General features: G+C 41.9%; 1 protein-coding gene and 60 non-coding genes across 61 annotated transcripts in view; 60 read left to right on the plus strand and 1 right to left on the minus strand.

Annotated features, from left to right (window-relative positions):
- Positions 1 to 15,906, minus strand: part of fermt3b (FERM domain containing kindlin 3b) — a 55,069-nt gene that overhangs the window by 24,866 nt on the left and 14,297 nt on the right. The gene's annotated exons all lie outside the window — the stretch shown is intronic.
- trnaw-cca (transfer RNA tryptophan (anticodon CCA)) lies at positions 61 to 132 on the plus strand. The gene has a single exon. It is a non-coding gene; the product is annotated as a tRNA-Trp (tRNA).
- trnaw-cca (transfer RNA tryptophan (anticodon CCA)) lies at positions 311 to 382 on the plus strand. Its single transcript has one exon. It is a non-coding gene; the product is annotated as a tRNA-Trp (tRNA).
- Positions 561 to 632, plus strand: trnaw-cca (transfer RNA tryptophan (anticodon CCA)). Its single transcript has one exon. It is a non-coding gene; the product is annotated as a tRNA-Trp (tRNA).
- Positions 811 to 882, plus strand: trnaw-cca (transfer RNA tryptophan (anticodon CCA)). Its single transcript has one exon. It is a non-coding gene; the product is annotated as a tRNA-Trp (tRNA).
- On the plus strand, positions 1,061 to 1,132 carry trnaw-cca (transfer RNA tryptophan (anticodon CCA)). The gene has a single exon. It is a non-coding gene; the product is annotated as a tRNA-Trp (tRNA).
- On the plus strand, positions 1,311 to 1,382 carry trnaw-cca (transfer RNA tryptophan (anticodon CCA)). The gene has a single exon. It is a non-coding gene; the product is annotated as a tRNA-Trp (tRNA).
- trnaw-cca (transfer RNA tryptophan (anticodon CCA)) lies at positions 1,561 to 1,632 on the plus strand. The gene has a single exon. It is a non-coding gene; the product is annotated as a tRNA-Trp (tRNA).
- On the plus strand, positions 1,811 to 1,882 carry trnaw-cca (transfer RNA tryptophan (anticodon CCA)). Its single transcript has one exon. It is a non-coding gene; the product is annotated as a tRNA-Trp (tRNA).
- Positions 2,061 to 2,132, plus strand: trnaw-cca (transfer RNA tryptophan (anticodon CCA)). The gene has a single exon. It is a non-coding gene; the product is annotated as a tRNA-Trp (tRNA).
- Positions 2,311 to 2,382, plus strand: trnaw-cca (transfer RNA tryptophan (anticodon CCA)). Its single transcript has one exon. It is a non-coding gene; the product is annotated as a tRNA-Trp (tRNA).
- On the plus strand, positions 2,561 to 2,632 carry trnac-gca (transfer RNA cysteine (anticodon GCA)). The gene has a single exon. It is a non-coding gene; the product is annotated as a tRNA-Cys (tRNA).
- On the plus strand, positions 2,811 to 2,882 carry trnaw-cca (transfer RNA tryptophan (anticodon CCA)). Its single transcript has one exon. It is a non-coding gene; the product is annotated as a tRNA-Trp (tRNA).
- trnaw-cca (transfer RNA tryptophan (anticodon CCA)) lies at positions 3,061 to 3,132 on the plus strand. Its single transcript has one exon. It is a non-coding gene; the product is annotated as a tRNA-Trp (tRNA).
- trnaw-cca (transfer RNA tryptophan (anticodon CCA)) lies at positions 3,311 to 3,382 on the plus strand. Its single transcript has one exon. It is a non-coding gene; the product is annotated as a tRNA-Trp (tRNA).
- Positions 3,561 to 3,632, plus strand: trnaw-cca (transfer RNA tryptophan (anticodon CCA)). The gene has a single exon. It is a non-coding gene; the product is annotated as a tRNA-Trp (tRNA).
- Positions 3,811 to 3,882, plus strand: trnal-caa (transfer RNA leucine (anticodon CAA)). Its single transcript has one exon. It is a non-coding gene; the product is annotated as a tRNA-Leu (tRNA).
- On the plus strand, positions 4,061 to 4,132 carry trnaw-cca (transfer RNA tryptophan (anticodon CCA)). The gene has a single exon. It is a non-coding gene; the product is annotated as a tRNA-Trp (tRNA).
- On the plus strand, positions 4,311 to 4,382 carry trnaw-cca (transfer RNA tryptophan (anticodon CCA)). The gene has a single exon. It is a non-coding gene; the product is annotated as a tRNA-Trp (tRNA).
- On the plus strand, positions 4,561 to 4,632 carry trnaw-cca (transfer RNA tryptophan (anticodon CCA)). Its single transcript has one exon. It is a non-coding gene; the product is annotated as a tRNA-Trp (tRNA).
- trnaw-cca (transfer RNA tryptophan (anticodon CCA)) lies at positions 4,811 to 4,882 on the plus strand. Its single transcript has one exon. It is a non-coding gene; the product is annotated as a tRNA-Trp (tRNA).
- Positions 5,061 to 5,132, plus strand: trnas-cga (transfer RNA serine (anticodon CGA)). Its single transcript has one exon. It is a non-coding gene; the product is annotated as a tRNA-Ser (tRNA).
- On the plus strand, positions 5,561 to 5,632 carry trnaw-cca (transfer RNA tryptophan (anticodon CCA)). The gene has a single exon. It is a non-coding gene; the product is annotated as a tRNA-Trp (tRNA).
- On the plus strand, positions 5,811 to 5,882 carry trnaw-cca (transfer RNA tryptophan (anticodon CCA)). The gene has a single exon. It is a non-coding gene; the product is annotated as a tRNA-Trp (tRNA).
- Positions 6,061 to 6,132, plus strand: trnas-cga (transfer RNA serine (anticodon CGA)). The gene has a single exon. It is a non-coding gene; the product is annotated as a tRNA-Ser (tRNA).
- On the plus strand, positions 6,561 to 6,632 carry trnaw-cca (transfer RNA tryptophan (anticodon CCA)). The gene has a single exon. It is a non-coding gene; the product is annotated as a tRNA-Trp (tRNA).
- trnaw-cca (transfer RNA tryptophan (anticodon CCA)) lies at positions 6,811 to 6,882 on the plus strand. Its single transcript has one exon. It is a non-coding gene; the product is annotated as a tRNA-Trp (tRNA).
- Positions 7,061 to 7,132, plus strand: trnas-cga (transfer RNA serine (anticodon CGA)). Its single transcript has one exon. It is a non-coding gene; the product is annotated as a tRNA-Ser (tRNA).
- On the plus strand, positions 7,561 to 7,632 carry trnaw-cca (transfer RNA tryptophan (anticodon CCA)). The gene has a single exon. It is a non-coding gene; the product is annotated as a tRNA-Trp (tRNA).
- On the plus strand, positions 7,811 to 7,882 carry trnaw-cca (transfer RNA tryptophan (anticodon CCA)). Its single transcript has one exon. It is a non-coding gene; the product is annotated as a tRNA-Trp (tRNA).
- trnaw-cca (transfer RNA tryptophan (anticodon CCA)) lies at positions 8,311 to 8,382 on the plus strand. The gene has a single exon. It is a non-coding gene; the product is annotated as a tRNA-Trp (tRNA).
- On the plus strand, positions 8,561 to 8,632 carry trnaw-cca (transfer RNA tryptophan (anticodon CCA)). The gene has a single exon. It is a non-coding gene; the product is annotated as a tRNA-Trp (tRNA).
- trnaw-cca (transfer RNA tryptophan (anticodon CCA)) lies at positions 8,811 to 8,882 on the plus strand. Its single transcript has one exon. It is a non-coding gene; the product is annotated as a tRNA-Trp (tRNA).
- Positions 9,052 to 9,123, plus strand: trnaw-cca (transfer RNA tryptophan (anticodon CCA)). The gene has a single exon. It is a non-coding gene; the product is annotated as a tRNA-Trp (tRNA).
- On the plus strand, positions 9,302 to 9,373 carry trnaw-cca (transfer RNA tryptophan (anticodon CCA)). Its single transcript has one exon. It is a non-coding gene; the product is annotated as a tRNA-Trp (tRNA).
- On the plus strand, positions 9,552 to 9,623 carry trnaw-cca (transfer RNA tryptophan (anticodon CCA)). The gene has a single exon. It is a non-coding gene; the product is annotated as a tRNA-Trp (tRNA).
- Positions 9,802 to 9,873, plus strand: trnaw-cca (transfer RNA tryptophan (anticodon CCA)). Its single transcript has one exon. It is a non-coding gene; the product is annotated as a tRNA-Trp (tRNA).
- trnaw-cca (transfer RNA tryptophan (anticodon CCA)) lies at positions 10,052 to 10,123 on the plus strand. Its single transcript has one exon. It is a non-coding gene; the product is annotated as a tRNA-Trp (tRNA).
- On the plus strand, positions 10,302 to 10,373 carry trnaw-cca (transfer RNA tryptophan (anticodon CCA)). Its single transcript has one exon. It is a non-coding gene; the product is annotated as a tRNA-Trp (tRNA).
- Positions 10,552 to 10,623, plus strand: trnaw-cca (transfer RNA tryptophan (anticodon CCA)). The gene has a single exon. It is a non-coding gene; the product is annotated as a tRNA-Trp (tRNA).
- Positions 10,802 to 10,873, plus strand: trnaw-cca (transfer RNA tryptophan (anticodon CCA)). Its single transcript has one exon. It is a non-coding gene; the product is annotated as a tRNA-Trp (tRNA).
- Positions 11,052 to 11,123, plus strand: trnaw-cca (transfer RNA tryptophan (anticodon CCA)). The gene has a single exon. It is a non-coding gene; the product is annotated as a tRNA-Trp (tRNA).
- trnaw-cca (transfer RNA tryptophan (anticodon CCA)) lies at positions 11,302 to 11,373 on the plus strand. The gene has a single exon. It is a non-coding gene; the product is annotated as a tRNA-Trp (tRNA).
- On the plus strand, positions 11,552 to 11,623 carry trnaw-cca (transfer RNA tryptophan (anticodon CCA)). Its single transcript has one exon. It is a non-coding gene; the product is annotated as a tRNA-Trp (tRNA).
- trnaw-cca (transfer RNA tryptophan (anticodon CCA)) lies at positions 11,802 to 11,873 on the plus strand. The gene has a single exon. It is a non-coding gene; the product is annotated as a tRNA-Trp (tRNA).
- On the plus strand, positions 12,052 to 12,123 carry trnac-gca (transfer RNA cysteine (anticodon GCA)). Its single transcript has one exon. It is a non-coding gene; the product is annotated as a tRNA-Cys (tRNA).
- On the plus strand, positions 12,302 to 12,373 carry trnaw-cca (transfer RNA tryptophan (anticodon CCA)). Its single transcript has one exon. It is a non-coding gene; the product is annotated as a tRNA-Trp (tRNA).
- trnaw-cca (transfer RNA tryptophan (anticodon CCA)) lies at positions 12,552 to 12,623 on the plus strand. The gene has a single exon. It is a non-coding gene; the product is annotated as a tRNA-Trp (tRNA).
- On the plus strand, positions 12,802 to 12,873 carry trnaw-cca (transfer RNA tryptophan (anticodon CCA)). Its single transcript has one exon. It is a non-coding gene; the product is annotated as a tRNA-Trp (tRNA).
- On the plus strand, positions 13,052 to 13,123 carry trnaw-cca (transfer RNA tryptophan (anticodon CCA)). Its single transcript has one exon. It is a non-coding gene; the product is annotated as a tRNA-Trp (tRNA).
- trnal-caa (transfer RNA leucine (anticodon CAA)) lies at positions 13,302 to 13,373 on the plus strand. Its single transcript has one exon. It is a non-coding gene; the product is annotated as a tRNA-Leu (tRNA).
- On the plus strand, positions 13,552 to 13,623 carry trnaw-cca (transfer RNA tryptophan (anticodon CCA)). The gene has a single exon. It is a non-coding gene; the product is annotated as a tRNA-Trp (tRNA).
- trnaw-cca (transfer RNA tryptophan (anticodon CCA)) lies at positions 13,802 to 13,873 on the plus strand. The gene has a single exon. It is a non-coding gene; the product is annotated as a tRNA-Trp (tRNA).
- trnaw-cca (transfer RNA tryptophan (anticodon CCA)) lies at positions 14,052 to 14,123 on the plus strand. Its single transcript has one exon. It is a non-coding gene; the product is annotated as a tRNA-Trp (tRNA).
- Positions 14,302 to 14,373, plus strand: trnaw-cca (transfer RNA tryptophan (anticodon CCA)). Its single transcript has one exon. It is a non-coding gene; the product is annotated as a tRNA-Trp (tRNA).
- Positions 14,552 to 14,623, plus strand: trnaw-cca (transfer RNA tryptophan (anticodon CCA)). Its single transcript has one exon. It is a non-coding gene; the product is annotated as a tRNA-Trp (tRNA).
- trnaw-cca (transfer RNA tryptophan (anticodon CCA)) lies at positions 14,802 to 14,873 on the plus strand. The gene has a single exon. It is a non-coding gene; the product is annotated as a tRNA-Trp (tRNA).
- Positions 15,052 to 15,123, plus strand: trnaw-cca (transfer RNA tryptophan (anticodon CCA)). The gene has a single exon. It is a non-coding gene; the product is annotated as a tRNA-Trp (tRNA).
- trnaw-cca (transfer RNA tryptophan (anticodon CCA)) lies at positions 15,302 to 15,373 on the plus strand. Its single transcript has one exon. It is a non-coding gene; the product is annotated as a tRNA-Trp (tRNA).
- Positions 15,552 to 15,623, plus strand: trnaw-cca (transfer RNA tryptophan (anticodon CCA)). The gene has a single exon. It is a non-coding gene; the product is annotated as a tRNA-Trp (tRNA).
- On the plus strand, positions 15,802 to 15,873 carry trnaw-cca (transfer RNA tryptophan (anticodon CCA)). Its single transcript has one exon. It is a non-coding gene; the product is annotated as a tRNA-Trp (tRNA).

Genomic DNA, 15,906 nt, shown 5'->3' on the forward strand with positions numbered 1-15,906 from the left:
CTTGATATTCATCAGTGTCCCTCATCCAGTCTTCACTTTTTTGGTAAAAAGTATTTCACAGACTCTGTGGCGCAATGGTAGCGCGTCTGACTCCAGATCAGAAGGGTGTGTGTTCAAATCACGTCAGGGTCAATGTTTCGGTTCCTCAATCTCTGTTGAATCAATGATTCTCTGGTTGGACAAGGTTCTTTGTCAAATTCTAGGTATTATATCCCCTCGAAAACAGATATTGAATTGACGTCCACATTTTCTTGATATTCATCAGTGTCCGCCATCCAGTCTTCACTTTTTTGGTAAAAAAGATTTCACAGACTCTGTGGCGCAATGGTAGCGCGTCTGACTCCAGATCAGAAGGGTGCGTGTTCAAGTCATGTCAGGGTCAATGTTTCGGTTCCTCAACCTTTGTTTAATTTGTGATTCTCCGATCGGATAGGGTTCTTCATCAAGTTCTAGATGTTTTATCACCTCGAAAACGTATTCTGAACTGATGTCCACATTTTCTTGATATTCATCAGTGTCCCTCATCCAGTCTTCACTTTTTTGGTAAAAAGGATTTCACAGACTCTGTGGCGCAATGGTAGCGGGTCTGACTCCAGATCAGAAGGGTGCGTGTTCAAATCACGTCAGGGTCAATATTTTGGTTCCTCAATCTCTGTTGAATCAGTGATTCTCTGGTCGGACAAGGTTCTTCGTCAAATTCTAGGTATTATATCACCTCGAAAACAGATATTGAATTGACGTCCACATTTTCTTGATATTCAACAGTGTCCCTCATCCAGTCTTCACTTTTTTGGGAAAAAGGATTTCACAGACTCTGTGGCGCAATGGTAGCGTGTCTGACTCCAGATCAGAAGGGTGCGTGTTCAAATCACGTCAGGGTCAATGTTTCGGTTCCTCAATCTCTGTTGAATCAATGATTCTATGGTTGGACAAGGTTCTTTGTCAAATTCTAGGTATTATATCACCTCGAAAACGGATATTGAATTGACGTCCACATTTTCTTGATATTCATCAGTGTCCGCCATCCAGTCTTCACTTTTTTGGTAAAAAAGATTTCACAGACTCTGTGGCGCAATGGTAGCGCGTCTGACTCCAGATCAGAAGGGTGCGTGTTCAAGTCATGTCAGGGTCAATGTTTCGGTTCCTCAACCTTTGTTTAATTTGTGATTCTCTGATCGGACAGCGTTCTTCATCAAGTTCTAGATGTTTTATCACCTCGAAAACGTATTCTGAACTGATGTCCACATTTTCTTGATATTCATCAGTGTCCCTCATCCAGTCTTCACTTTTTTGGTAAAAAGGATTTCACAGACTCTGTGGCGCAATGGTAGCGCGTCTGACTCCAGATCAGAAGGGTGCGTGTTCAAATCACGTCAGTGTCAATGTTTCGGTTCCTCAATCTCTGTTGAATCAATGATTCTATGGTTGGACAAGGTTCTTTGTCAAATTCTAGGTATTATATCCCCTCGAAAACAGATATTGAATTGACGTCCAAATTTTCTTGATATTCATCAGTGTCCCTCATCCAGTCTTCACTTTTTTGGTAAAAAGGATTTCACAGACTCTGTGGCGCAATGGTAGTGCGTCTGACTCCAGATCAGAAGGGTGCGTGTTCAAATCACGTCAGGGTCAGTGTTTCTGATACTCAACCTTTGTTTAATTTGTGATTCTCTGGTCGGACAAGGTCCTTTGTCAAGTTCTAGGTGTTTTATCACCTCGAAAACGGATATGGAATTGCCGTCTACATTTACTTGATATTCATCAGTGTCCGCCATCCAGTCTTCACTTTTTTGGTAAAAAAGATTGCAAAGATTCTGTGGCGCAATGGTAGCGCGTCTGACTCCAGATCAGAAGGGTGCGTGTTCAAATCACGTCAGGGTCAATGTTTCGGTTCCTCTATCTCTGTTGAATCAATGATTCTCTGGTTGGACAAGGTTCTCTGTCAAATTCTAGGTATTATATCACCTCGAAAACGGATATTGAATTGACGTCCACATTTTCTTGATATTCATCAGTGTCCCCCATCCAGTCTTCACTTTTTTTGGAAAAAGGATTTCACAGACTCTGTGGCGCAATGGTAGCGCGTCTGACTCCAGATCAGAAGGGTGCGTGTTCAAATCACGTCAGGGTCAATGTTTTGGTTCCTCAATCTCTGTTGAATCAGTGATTCTCTGGTCGGACAAGGTTCTTTGTCAAATTCTAGGTATTATATCACCTCGAAAACGGATGTTGAATTGACGTCCACATTTTCTTGATTTTCATCAGTATCCCCCATCCAGTCTTCACTTTTTTGGAAAAAAGGATTTCACAGACTCTGTGGCGCAATGGTAGCGCGTCTGACTCCAGATCAGAAGGGTGCGTGTTCAAATCACGTCAGGGTCAATGTTTCGGTTCCTCAATCTCTGTTGAATCAATGATTCTATGGTTGGACAAGGTTCTTTGTCAAGTTCTAGATGTTTTATCACCTCGAAAACGTATTCTGAACTGATGTCCACATTTTCTTGATATTCATCAGTGTCCCTCATCCAGTCTTCACTTTTTTGGTAAAAAGTATTTCACAGACTCTGTGGCGCAATGGTAGCGCGTCTGACTGCAGATCAGAAGGGTGCGTGTTCAAATCACGTCAGGGTCAATGTTTCGGTTCCTCAATCTCTGTTGAATCAGTGATTCTCTGGTCGGACAAGGTCCTTCGTCAAGTTCTAGGTATTATATCAACTCGAAAACGGATATTGAATTGATGTCTACATTTACTTGATATTCATCAGTGTCCGCCATCCAGTCTTCACTTTTTTGGTAAAAAAGATTTCACAGACTCTGTGGTGCAATGGTAGCGCGTCTGACTCCAGATCAGAAGGGTGCGTGTTCAAGTCATGTCAGGGTCAATGTTTCGGTTCCTCAACCTTTGTTTAATTTGTGATTCTCCGATCGGATAGGGTTCTTCATCAAGTTCTAGATGTTTTATCACCTCGAAAACGTATTCTGAACTGATGTCCACATTTTCTTGATATTCATCAGTGTCCCTCATCCAGTCTTCACTTTTTTGGTAAAAAGGATTTCACAGACTCTGTGGCGCAATGGTAGCGGGTCTGACTCCAGATCAGAAGGGTGCGTGTTCAAATCACGTCAGGGTCAATATTTTGGTTCCTCAATCTCTGTTGAATCAGTGATTCTCTGGTCGGACAAGGTTCTTCGTCAAATTCTAGGTATTATATCACCTCGAAAACAGATATTGAATTGACGTCCACATTTTCTTGATATTCAACAGTGTCCCTCATCCAGTCTTCACTTTTTTGGGAAAAAGGATTTCACAGACTCTGTGGCGCAATGGTAGCGTGTCTGACTCCAGATCAGAAGGGTGCGTGTTCAAATCACGTCAGGGTCAATGTTTCGGTTCCTCAATCTCTGTTGAATCAATGATTCTATGGTTGGACAAGGTTCTTTGTCAAATTCTAGGTATTATATCACCTCGAAAACGGATATTGAATTGACGTCCACATTTTCTTGATATTCATCAGTGTCCGCCATCCAGTCTTCACTTTTTTGGTAAAAAAGATTTCACAGACTCTGTGGCGCAATGGTAGCGCGTCTGACTCCAGATCAGAAGGGTGCGTGTTCAAGTCATGTCAGGGTCAATGTTTCGGTTCCTCAACCTTTGTTTAATTTGTGATTCTCTGATCGGACAGCGTTCTTCATCAAGTTCTAGATGTTTTATCACCTCGAAAACGTATTCTGAACTGATGTCCACATTTTCTTGATATTCATCAGTGTCCCTCATCCAGTCTTCACTTTTTTGGTAAAAAGGATTTCACAGACTCTGTGGCGCAATGGTAGCGCGTCTGACTCAAGATCAGAAGGGTGCGTGTTCAAATCACGTCAGTGTCAATGTTTAGGTTCCTCAATCTCTGTTGAATCAATGATTCTATGGTTGGACAAGGTTCTTTGTCAAATTCTAGGTATTATATCCCCTCGAAAACAGATATTGAATTGACGTCCAAATTTTCTTGATATTCATCAGTGTCCCTCATCCAGTCTTCACTTTTTTGGTAAAAAGGATTTCACAGACTCTGTGGCGCAATGGTAGTGCGTCTGACTCCAGATCAGAAGGGTGCGTGTTCAAATCACGTCAGGGTCAGTGTTTCTGATACTCAACCTTTGTTTAATTTGTGATTCTCTGGTCGGACAAGGTCCTTTGTCAAGTTCTAGGTGTTTTATCACCTCGAAAACGGATATGGAATTGCCGTCTACATTTACTTGATATTCATCAGTGTCCGCCATCCAGTCTTCACTTTTTTGGTAAAAAAGATTGCAAAGATTCTGTGGCGCAATGGTAGCGCGTCTGACTCCAGATCAGAAGGGTGCGTGTTCAAGTCATGTCAGGGTCAATGTTTCGGTTCCTCAACCTTTGTTTAATTTGTGATTCTCTGATCGTATAGGGTTCTTCATCAAGTTCTAGATGTTTTATCACCTCGAAAACGTATACTGAACTGATGTCCACATTTTCTTGATATTCATCAGTGTCCCTCATCCAGTCTTCACTTTTTTGGTAAAAAGTATTTCACAGACTCTGTGGCGCAATGGTAGCGCGTCTGACTCCAGATCAGAAGGGTGCGTGTTCAAATCACGTCAGGGTCAATGTTTCGGTTCCTCAATCTCTGTTGAATCAGTGATTCTCTGGTCGGACAAGGTCCTTCGTCGAGTTCTAGGTATTATATCACCTCGAAAACGGATATTGAATTGATGTCTACATTTACTTGATATTCATCAGTGTCCGCCATCCAGTCTTTACTTTTTTGGGAAAAAGGATTTCACAGACTCTGTGGCGCAATGGTAGCGCGTCTGACTCCAGATCAGAAGGGTGCGTGTTCAAATCACGTCAGGGTCAATGTTTCGGTTCCTCAATCTCTGTTGAATCAATGATTCTATGGTTGGACAAGGTTCTTTGTCAAATTCTAGGTATTATATCCCCTCGAAAACGGATATTGAATTGACGTCCACATTTTCTTGATATTCATCAGTGTCCGCCATCCAGTCTTCACTTTTTTGGTAAAAAAGATTTCACAGACTCTGTGGCGCAATGGTAGCGCGTCTGACTCGAGATCAGAAGGGTGCGTGTTCAAATCACGTCAGGGTCAATGTTTCAGTTCCTCAATCTCTGTTGAATCAATGATTCTATGGTTGGACAAGGTTCTTTGTCAAATTCTAGGTATTATATCACCTCGAAAATGGATATTGAATTGACGTCCACATTTTCTTGATATTCATCAATGTCCGCCATCCAGTCTTCACTTTTTTGGTAAAAAAGATTTCACAGACTCTGTGGCGCAATGGTAGCACGTCTGACTCCAGATCAGAAGGGTGAGTTTTCAAATCACGTCAGGGTCAATGTTTCGGTTCCTTAATCTCTGCTGAATCAATGATTCTATGGTTGGACAAGGTTCTTTGTCAAATTCTAGGTATTATATCACCTCGAAAACGTATTCTGAACTGATGTCCACATTTTCTTGATATTCAACAGTGTCCCTCATCCAGTCTTCACTTTTTTGGGAAAAAGGATTTCACAGACTCTGTGGCGCAATGGTAGCGCGTCTGACTCCAGATCAGAAGGGTGCGTGTTCAAATCACGTCAGGGTCAATGTTTCGGTTCCTCAATCTCTGTTGAATCAATGATTCTATGGTTGGACAAGGTTCTTTGTCAAATTCTAGGTATTATATCCCCTCGAAAACGGATATTGAATTGACGTCCACATTTTCTTGATATTCATCAGTGTCCGCCATCCAGTCTTCACTTTTTTGGTAAAAAAGATTTCACAGACTCTGTGGCGCAATGGTAGCGCGTCTGACTCCAGATCAGAAGGGTGCGTGTTCAAGTCATGTCAGGGTCAATGTTTCGGTTCCTCAACCTTTGTTTAATTTGTGATTCTCTGATCGTATAGGGTTCTTCATCAAGTTCTAGATGTTTTATCACCTCGAAAACGTATACTGAACTGATGTCCACATTTTCTTGATATTCATCAGTGTCCCTCATCCAGTCTTCACTTTTTTGGTAAAAAGTATTTCACAGACTCTGTGGCGCAATGGTAGCGCGTCTGACTCGAGATCAGAAGGGTGCGTGTTCAAATCACGTCAGGGTCAATGTTTCAGTTCCTCAATCTCTGTTGAATCAATGATTCTATGGTTGGACAAGGTTCTTTGTCAAATTCTAGGTATTATATCACCTCAAAAATGGATATTGAATTGACGTCCACATTTTCTTGATATTCATCAATGTCCGCCATCCAGTCTTCACTTTTTTGGTAAAAAAGATTTCACAGACTCTGTGGCGCAATGGTAGCACGTCTGACTCCAGATCAGAAGGGTGAGTTTTCAAATCACGTCAGGGTCAATGTTTCGGTTCCTCAATCTCTGCTGAATCAATGATTCTATGGTTGGACAAGGTTCTTTGTCAAATTCTAGGTATTATATCACCTCGAAAACGTATTCTGAACTGATGTCCACATTTTCTTGATATTCAACAGTGTCCCTCATCCAGTCTTCACTTTTTTGGGAAAAAGGATTTCACAGACTCTGTGGCGCAATGGTAGCGCGTCTGACTCCAGATCAGAAGGGTGCGTGTTCAAATCACGTCAGGGTCAATGTTTCGGTTCCTCAATCTCTGTTGAATCAATGATTCTATGGTTGGACAAGGTTCTTTGTCAAATTCTAGGTATTATATCCCCTCGAAAACGGATATTGAATTGACGTCCACATTTTCTTGATATTCATCAGTGTCCGCCATCCAGTCTTCAGTTTTTTGGTAAAAAAGATTTCACAGACTCTATGGCGCAATGGTAGCGCGTCTGACTCCAGATCAGAAGGGTGCGTGTTCAAGTCATGTCAGGGTCAATGTTTCGGTTCCTCAACCTTTGTTTAATTTGTGATTCTCTGATCGTATAGGGTTCTTCATCAAGTTCTAGATGTTTTATCACCTCGAAAACGTATACTGAACTGATGTCCACATTTTCTTGATATTCATCAGTGTCCCTCATCCAGTCTTCACTTTTTTGGTAAAAAGTATTTCACAGACTCTGTGGCGCAATGGTAGCGCGTCTGACTCGAGATCAGAAGGGTGCGTGTTCAAATCACGTCAGGGTCAATGTTTCAGTTCCTCAATCTCTGTTGAATCAATGATTCTATGGTTGGACAAGGTTCTTTGTCAAATTCTAGGTATTATATCACCTCAAAAATGGATATTGAATTGACGTCCACATTTTCTTGATATTCATCAATGTCCGCCATCCAGTCTTCACTTTTTTGGTAAAAAAGATTTCACAGACTCTGTGGCGCAATGGTAGCACGTCTGACTCCAGATCAGAAGGGTGAGTTTTCAAATCACGTCAGGGTCAATGTTTCGGTTCCTCAATCTCTGCTGAATCAATGATTCTATGGTTGGACAAGGTTCTTTGTCAAATTCTAGGTATTATATCACCTCGAAAACGTATTCTGAACTGATGTCCACATTTTCTTGATATTCAACAGTGTCCCTCATCCAGTCTTCACTTTTTTGGGAAAAAGTATTTCACAGACTCTGTGGCGCAATGGTAGCGCGTCTGACTCCAGATCAGAAGGGTGTGTGTTCAAATCACGTCAGGGTCAATGTTTCGGTTCCTCAATCTCTGTTGAATCAATGATTCTCTGGTTGGACAAGGTTCTTTGTCAAATTCTAGGTATTACATCACCTCGAAAAAGGATATTGAAATGACGTCCATATTTTCTTGATATTCATCAGTGTCCCCCATCCAGTCTTCACTTTTTTGGGAAAAAGCATTTCACAGACTCTGTGGCGCAATGGTAGCGCGTCTGACTCCAGATCAGAAGGGTGCGTGTTCAAATCACGTCAGGGTCAATGTTTCGGTTCCTCAATCTCTGTTGAATCAGTGATTCTCTGGTCGGACAAGGTCCTTCGTCAAGTTCTAGGTATTATATCACCTCGAAAACGGATATTGAATTGATGTCTACATTTACTTGATATTCATCAGTGTCCGCCATCCAGTCTTCACTTTTTTGGTAAAAAAGATTTCACAGACTCTGTGGCGCAATAGTAGCGCGTCTGACCCCAGATTAGAAGGGTGAGTGTTCAAGTCATGTCAGGGTCAATGTTTCGGTTCCTCAACCTTTGTTTAATTTGTGATTCTCCGATCGGATAGGGTTCTTCATCAAGTTCTAGATATTTTATCACCTCGAAAACGTATTCTGAACTGATGTCCACATTTTCTTGAAATTCAACAGTGTCCCTCATCCAGTCTTCACTTTTTTGGGAAAAAGGATTTCACAGACTCTGTGGCGCAATGGTAGCGCGTCTGACTCCAGATCAGAAGGGTGCGTGTTCAAATCACGTCAGGGTCAATGTTTCGGTTCCTCAATCTCTGTTGAATCAATGATTCTATGGTTGGACAAGGTTCTTTGTGAAATTCTAGGTATTATATCCCCTCGAAAACGGATATTGAATTGACGTCCACATTTTTGTGATATTCATCAGTGTCCGCCATCCAGTCTTCACTTTTTTGGTAAAAAAGATTTCACAGACTCTGTGGCGCAATGGTAGCGCGTCTGACTCCAGATCAGAAGGGTGCGTGTTCAAATCACGTCAGGGTCAATGTTTCGGTTCCTCAACCTTTGTTTAATTTGTGATTCTCTGGTCGGACAAGGTCCTTCGTCAAGTTCTAGGTGTTTTATCACCTCGAAAACGGATATGGAATTGCCGTCTACATTTACTTGATATTCATCAGTGTCCGCCATCCAGTCTTCACTTTTTTGGTAAAAAAGATTTCACAGACTCTGTGGCGCAATGGTAGGGCGTCTGACTCCAGATCAGAAGGGTGCGTGTTCAAGTCATGTCAGGGTCAATGTTTCGGTTCCTCAACATTTGTGATTCTCCGATCGGATAGCATCCTTCATCAAGTTCTAGATGTTTTATCACCTCGAAAACGTATTCTGAACTGATGTCCACATTTTCTTGATATTCAACAGTGTCCCTCATCCAGTCTTCACTTTTTTGGGAAAAAGGATTTCACAGACTCTGTGGCGCAATGGTAGCGCGTCTGACTCCAGATCAGAAGGGTGCGTGTTCAAATCACGTCAGGGTCAATGTTTCGGTTCATCAATCTCTGTTGAATCAATGATTCTATGGTTGGACAAGGTTCTTTGTCAAATTCTAGGTATTATATCCCCTCGAAAACAGATATTGAATTGACGTCCACATTTTCTTGATATTCATCAGTGTCCGCCATCCAGTCTTCACTTTTTTGGTAAAAAAGATTTCACAGACTCTGTGGCGCAATGGTAGCGCGTCTGACTCCAGATCAGAAGGGTGCGTGTTCAAATCACGTCAGGGTCAATGTTTCGGTTCCTCAACCTTTGTTTAATTTGTGATTCTCTGATCGTATAGGGTTCTTCATCAAGTTCTAGATGTTTTATCACCTCGAAAACGTATACTGAACTGATGTCCACATTTTCTTGATATTCATCAGTGTCCCTCATCCAGTCTTCACTTTTTTGGTAAAAAGTATTTCACAGACTCTGTGGCGCAATGGTAGCGCGTCTGACTCCAGATCAGAAGGGTGTGTGTTCAAATCACGTCAGGGTCAATGTTTCGGTTCCTCAATCTCTGTTGAATCAATGATTCTCTGGTTGGACAAGGTTCTTTGTCAAATTCTAGGTATTATATCCCCTCGAAAACAGATATTGAATTGACGTCCACATTTTCTTGATATTCATCAGTGTCCGCCATCCAGTCTTCACTTTTTTGGTAAAAAAGATTTCACAGACTCTGTGGCGCAATGGTAGCGCGTCTGACTCCAGATCAGAAGGGTGCGTGTTCAAGTCATGTCAGGGTCAATGTTTCGGTTCCTCAACCTTTGTTTAATTTGTGATTCTCCGATCGGATAGGGTTCTTCATCAAGTTCTAGATGTTTTATCACCTCGAAAACGTATTCTGAACTGATGTCCACATTTTCTTGATATTCATCAGTGTCCCTCATCCAGTCTTCACTTTTTTGGTAAAAAGGATTTCACAGACTCTGTGGCGCAATGGTAGCGGGTCTGACTCCAGATCAGAAGGGTGCGTGTTCAAATCACGTCAGGGTCAATATTTTGGTTCCTCAATCTCTGTTGAATCAGTGATTCTCTGGTCGGACAAGGTTCTTCGTCAAATTCTAGGTATTATATCACCTCGAAAACAGATATTGAATTGACGTCCACATTTTCTTGATATTCAACAGTGTCCCTCATCCAGTCTTCACTTTTTTGGGAAAAAGGATTTCACAGACTCTGTGGCGCAATGGTAGCGTGTCTGACTCCAGATCAGAAGGGTGCGTGTTCAAATCACGTCAGGGTCAATGTTTCGGTTCCTCAATCTCTGTTGAATCAATGATTCTATGGTTGGACAAGGTTCTTTGTCAAATTCTAGGTATTATATCACCTCGAAAACGGATATTGAATTGACGTCCACATTTTCTTGATATTCATCAGTGTCCGCCATCCAGTCTTCACTTTTTTGGTAAAAAAGATTTCACAGACTCTGTGGCGCAATGGTAGCGCGTCTGACTCCAGATCAGAAGGGTGCGTGTTCAAGTCATGTCAGGGTCAATGTTTCGGTTCCTCAACCTTTGTTTAATTTGTGATTCTCTGATCGGACAGCGTTCTTCATCAAGTTCTAGATGTTTTATCACCTCGAAAACGTATTCTGAACTGATGTCCACATTTTCTTGATATTCATCAGTGTCCCTCATCCAGTCTTCACTTTTTTGGTAAAAAGGATTTCACAGACTCTGTGGCGCAATGGTAGCGCGTCTGACTCCAGATCAGAAGGGTGCGTGTTCAAATCACGTCAGTGTCAATGTTTCGGTTCCTCAATCTCTGTTGAATCAATGATTCTATGGTTGGACAAGGTTCTTTGTCAAATTCTAGGTATTATATCCCCTCGAAAACAGATATTGAATTGACGTCCAAATTTTCTTGATATTCATCAGTGTCCCTCATCCAGTCTTCACTTTTTTGGTAAAAAGGATTTCACAGACTCTGTGGCGCAATGGTAGTGCGTCTGACTCCAGATCAGAAGGGTGCGTGTTCAAATCACGTCAGGGTCAGTGTTTCTGATACTCAACCTTTGTTTAATTTGTGATTCTCTGGTCGGACAAGGTCCTTTGTCAAGTTCTAGGTGTTTTATCACCTCGAAAACGGATATGGAATTGCCGTCTACATTTACTTGATATTCATCAGTGTCCGCCATCCAGTCTTCACTTTTTTGGTAAAAAAGATTGCAAAGATTCTGTGGCGCAATGGTAGCGCGTCTGACTCCAGATCAGAAGGGTGCGTGTTCAAATCACGTCAGGGTCAATGTTTCGGTTCCTCTATCTCTGTTGAATCAATGATTCTCTGGTTGGACAAGGTTCTCTGTCAAATTCTAGGTATTATATCACCTCGAAAACGGATATTGAATTGACGTCCACATTTTCTTGATATTCATCAGTGTCCCCCATCCAGTCTTCACTTTTTTTGGAAAAAGGATTTCACAGACTCTGTGGCGCAATGGTAGCGCGTCTGACTCCAGATCAGAAGGGTGCGTGTTCAAATCACGTCAGGGTCAATGTTTTGGTTCCTCAATCTCTGTTGAATCAGTGATTCTCTGGTCGGACAAGGTTCTTTGTCAAATTCTAGGTATTATATCACCTCGAAAACGGATGTTGAATTGACGTCCACATTTTCTTGATTTTCATCAGTATCCCCCATCCAGTCTTCACTTTTTTGGAAAAAAGGATTTCACAGACTCTGTGGCGCAATGGTAGCGCGTCTGACTCCAGATCAGAAGGGTGCGTGTTCAAATCACGTCAGGGTCAATGTTTCGGTTCCTCAATCTCTGTTGAATCAATGATTCTATGGTTGGACAAGGTTCTTTGTCAAGTTCTAGATGTTTTATCACCTCGAAAACGTATTCTGAACTGATGTCCACATTTTCTTGATATTCATCAGTGTCCCTCATCCAGTCTTCACTTTTTTGGTAAAAAGTATTTCACAGACTCTGTGGCGCAATGGTAGCGCGTCTGACTGCAGATCAGAAGGGTGCGTGTTCAAATCACGTCAGGGTCAATGTTTCGGTTCCTCAATCTCTGTTGAATCAGTGATTCTCTGGTCGGACAAGGTCCTTCGTCAAGTTCTAGGTATTATATCAACTCGAAAACGGATATTGAATTGATGTCTACATTTACTTGATATTCATCAGTGTCCGCCATCCAGTCTTCACTTTTTTGGTAAAAAAGATTTCACAGACTCTGTGGTGCAATGGTAGCGCGTCTGACTCCAGATCAGAAGGGTGCGTGTTCAAGTCATGTCAGGGTCAATGTTTCGGTTCCTCAACCTTTGTTTAATTTGTGATTCTCCGATCGGATAGGGTTCTTCATCAAGTTCTAGATGTTTTATCACCTCGAAAACGTATTCTGAACTGATGTCCACATTTTCTTGATATTCATCAGTGTCCCTCATCCAGTCTTCACTTTTTTGGTAAAAAGGATTTCACAGACTCTGTGGCGCAATGGTAGCGGGTCTGACTCCAGATCAGAAGGGTGCGTGTTCAAATCACGTCAGGGTCAATATTTTGGTTCCTCAATCTCTGTTGAATCAGTGATTCTCTGGTCGGACAAGGTTCTTCGTCAAATTCTAGGTATTATATCACCTCGAAAACAGATATTGAATTGACGTCCACATTTTCTTGATATTCAACAGTGTCCCTCATCCAGTCTTCACTTTTTTGGGAAAAAGGATTTCACAGACTCTGTGGCGCAATGGTAGCGTGTCTGACTCCAGATCAGAAGGGTGCGTGTTCAAATCACGTCAGGGTCAATGTTTCGGTTCCTCAATCTCTGTTGAATCAATGATTCTATGGTTGGACAAGGTTCTTTGTCAAATTCTAGGTATTATATCACCTCGAAAACGGATATTGAATTGACGTCCACATTTTCTTGATATTCATCAGTGTCCGCCATCCAGTCTTCACTTTTTTGGTAAAAAAGATTTCACAGACTCTGTGGCGCAATGGTAGCGCGTCTGACTCCAGATCAGAAGGGTGCGTGTTCAAGTCATGTCAGGGTCAATGTTTCGGTTCCTCAACCTTTGTTTAATTTGTGATTCTCTGATCGGACAGCGTTCTTCATCAAGTTCTAGATGTTTTATCACCTCGAAAACGTATTCTGAACTGATGTCCACATTTTCTTGATATTCATCAGTGTCCCTCATCCAGTCTTCACTTTTTTGGTAAAAAGGATTTCACAGACTCTGTGGCGCAATGGTAGCGCGTCTGACTCAAGATCAGAAGGGTGCGTGTTCAAATCACGTCAGTGTCAATGTTTAGGTTCCTCAATCTCTGTTGAATCAATGATTCTATGGTTGGACAAGGTTCTTTGTCAAATTCTAGGTATTATATCCCCTCGAAAACAGATATTGAATTGACGTCCAAATTTTCTTGATATTCATCAGTGTCCCTCATCCAGTCTTCACTTTTTTGGTAAAAAGGATTTCACAGACTCTGTGGCGCAATGGTAGTGCGTCTGACTCCAGATCAGAAGGGTGCGTGTTCAAATCACGTCAGGGTCAGTGTTTCTGATACTCAACCTTTGTTTAATTTGTGATTCTCTGGTCGGACAAGGTCCTTTGTCAAGTTCTAGGTGTTTTATCACCTCGAAAACGGATATGGAATTGCCGTCTACATTTACTTGATATTCATCAGTGTCCGCCATCCAGTCTTCACTTTTTTGGTAAAAAAGATTGCAAAGATTCTGTGGCGCAATGGTAGCGCGTCTGACTCCAGATCAGAAGGGTGCGTGTTCAAATCACGTCAGGGTCAATGTTTCGGTTCCTCTATCTCTGTTGAATCAATGATTCTCTGGTTGGACAAGGTTCTTTGTCAAATTCTAGGTATTATATCACCTCGAAAACGGATATTGAATTGACGTCCACATTTTCTTGATATTCATCAGTGTCCCCCATCCAGTCTTCACTTTTTTTGGAAAAAGGATTTCACAGACTCTGTGGCGCAATGGTAGCGCGTCTGACTCCAGATCAGAAGGGTGCGTGTTCAAATCACGTCAGGGTCAATGTTTTGGTTCCTCAATCTCTGTTGAATCAGTGATTCTCTGGTCGGACAAGGTTCTTTGTCAAATTCTAGGTATTATATCACCTCGAAAACGGATGTTGAATTGACGTCCACATTTTCTTGATTTTCATCAGTATCCCCCATCCAGTCTTCACTTTTTTGGAAAAAAGGATTTCACAGACTCTGTGGCGCAATGGTAGCGCGTCTGACTCCAGATCAGAAGGGTGCGTGTTCAAATCACGTCAGGGTCAATGTTTCGGTTCCTCAATCTCTGTTGAATCAATGATTCTATGGTTGGACAAGGTTCTTTGTCAAGTTCTAGATGTTTTATCACCTCGAAAACGTATTCTGAACTGATGTCCACATTTTCTTGATATTCATCAGTGTCCCTCATCCAGTCTTCACTTTTTTGGTAAAAAGGATTTCACAGACTCTGTGGCGCAATGGTAGCGCATCTGACTCCAGATCAGAAGGGTGCGTGTTCAAATCACGTCAGGGTCAATGTTTCGGTTCCTCAATCTCTGTTGAATCAATGATTCTATGGTTGGACAAGGTTCTTTGTCAAATTCTAGGTATTATATCACCTCGAAAACGGATATTGAATTGACGTCCACATTTTCTTGATATTCATCAGTGTCCGCCATCCAGTCTTCACTTTTTTGGTAAAAAAAATTTCACAGACTCTGTGGCGCAATGGTAGCGCGTCTGACTCCAGATCAGAAGGGTGCGTGTTCAAGTCATGTCAGGGTCAATGTTTCGGTTCCTCAACCTTTGTTTAATTTGTGATTCTCTGATCGGACAGCGTTCTTCATCAAGTTCTAGATGTTTTATCACCTCGAAAACGTATTCTGAACTGATGTCCACATTTTCTTGATATTCATCAGTGTCCCTCATCCAGTCTTCACTTTTTTGGTAAAAAGGATTTCACAGACTCTGTGGCGCAATGGTAGCGCGTCTGACTCCAGATCAGAAGGGTGCGTGTTCAAATCACGTCAGGGTCAGTGTTTCTGATACTCAACCTTTGTTTAATTTGTGATTCTCTGGTCGGACAAGGTCCTTTGTCAAGTTCTAGGTGTTTTATCACCTCGAAAACGGATATGGAATTGCCGTCTACATTTACTTGATATTCATCAGTGTCCGCCATCCAGTCTTCACTTTTTTGGTAAAAAAGATTGCAAAGATTCTGTGGCGCAATGGTAGCGCGTCTGACTCCAGATCAGAAGGGTGCGTGTTCAAATCACGTCAGGGTCAATGTTTCGGTTCCTCTATCTCTGTTGAATCAATGATTCTCTGGTTGGACAAGGTTCTTTGTCAAATTCTAGGTATTATATCACCTCGAAAACGGATATTGAATTGACGTCCACATTTTCTTGATATTCATCAGTGTCCCCCATCCAGTCTTCACTTTTTTTGGAAAAAGGATTTCACAGACTCTGTGGCGCAATGGTAGCGCGTCTGACTCCAGATCAGAAGGGTGCGTGTTCAAATCACGTCAGGGTCAATGTTTTGGTTCCTCAATCTCTGTTGAATCAGTGATTCTCTGGTCGGACAAGGTTCTTTGTCAAATTCTAGGTATTATATCACCTCGAAAACGGATGTTGAATTGACGTCCACATTTTCTTGATTTTCATCAGTATCCCCCATCCAGTCTTCACTTTTTTGGAAAAAAGGATTTCACAGACTCTGTGGCGCAATGGTAGCGCGTCTGACTCCAGATCAGAAGGGTGCGTGTTCAAATCACGTCAGGGTCAATGTTTCGGTTCCTCAATCTCTGTTGAATCAAT

The sequence above is a fragment of the Anarhichas minor genome, unplaced genomic scaffold (genome assembly GCF_050575085.1).
Source record: "Anarhichas minor isolate MPS153535 unplaced genomic scaffold, ASM5057508v1 ptg000028l, whole genome shotgun sequence".
NCBI lineage: Eukaryota > Metazoa > Chordata > Actinopteri > Perciformes > Anarhichadidae > Anarhichas > Anarhichas minor.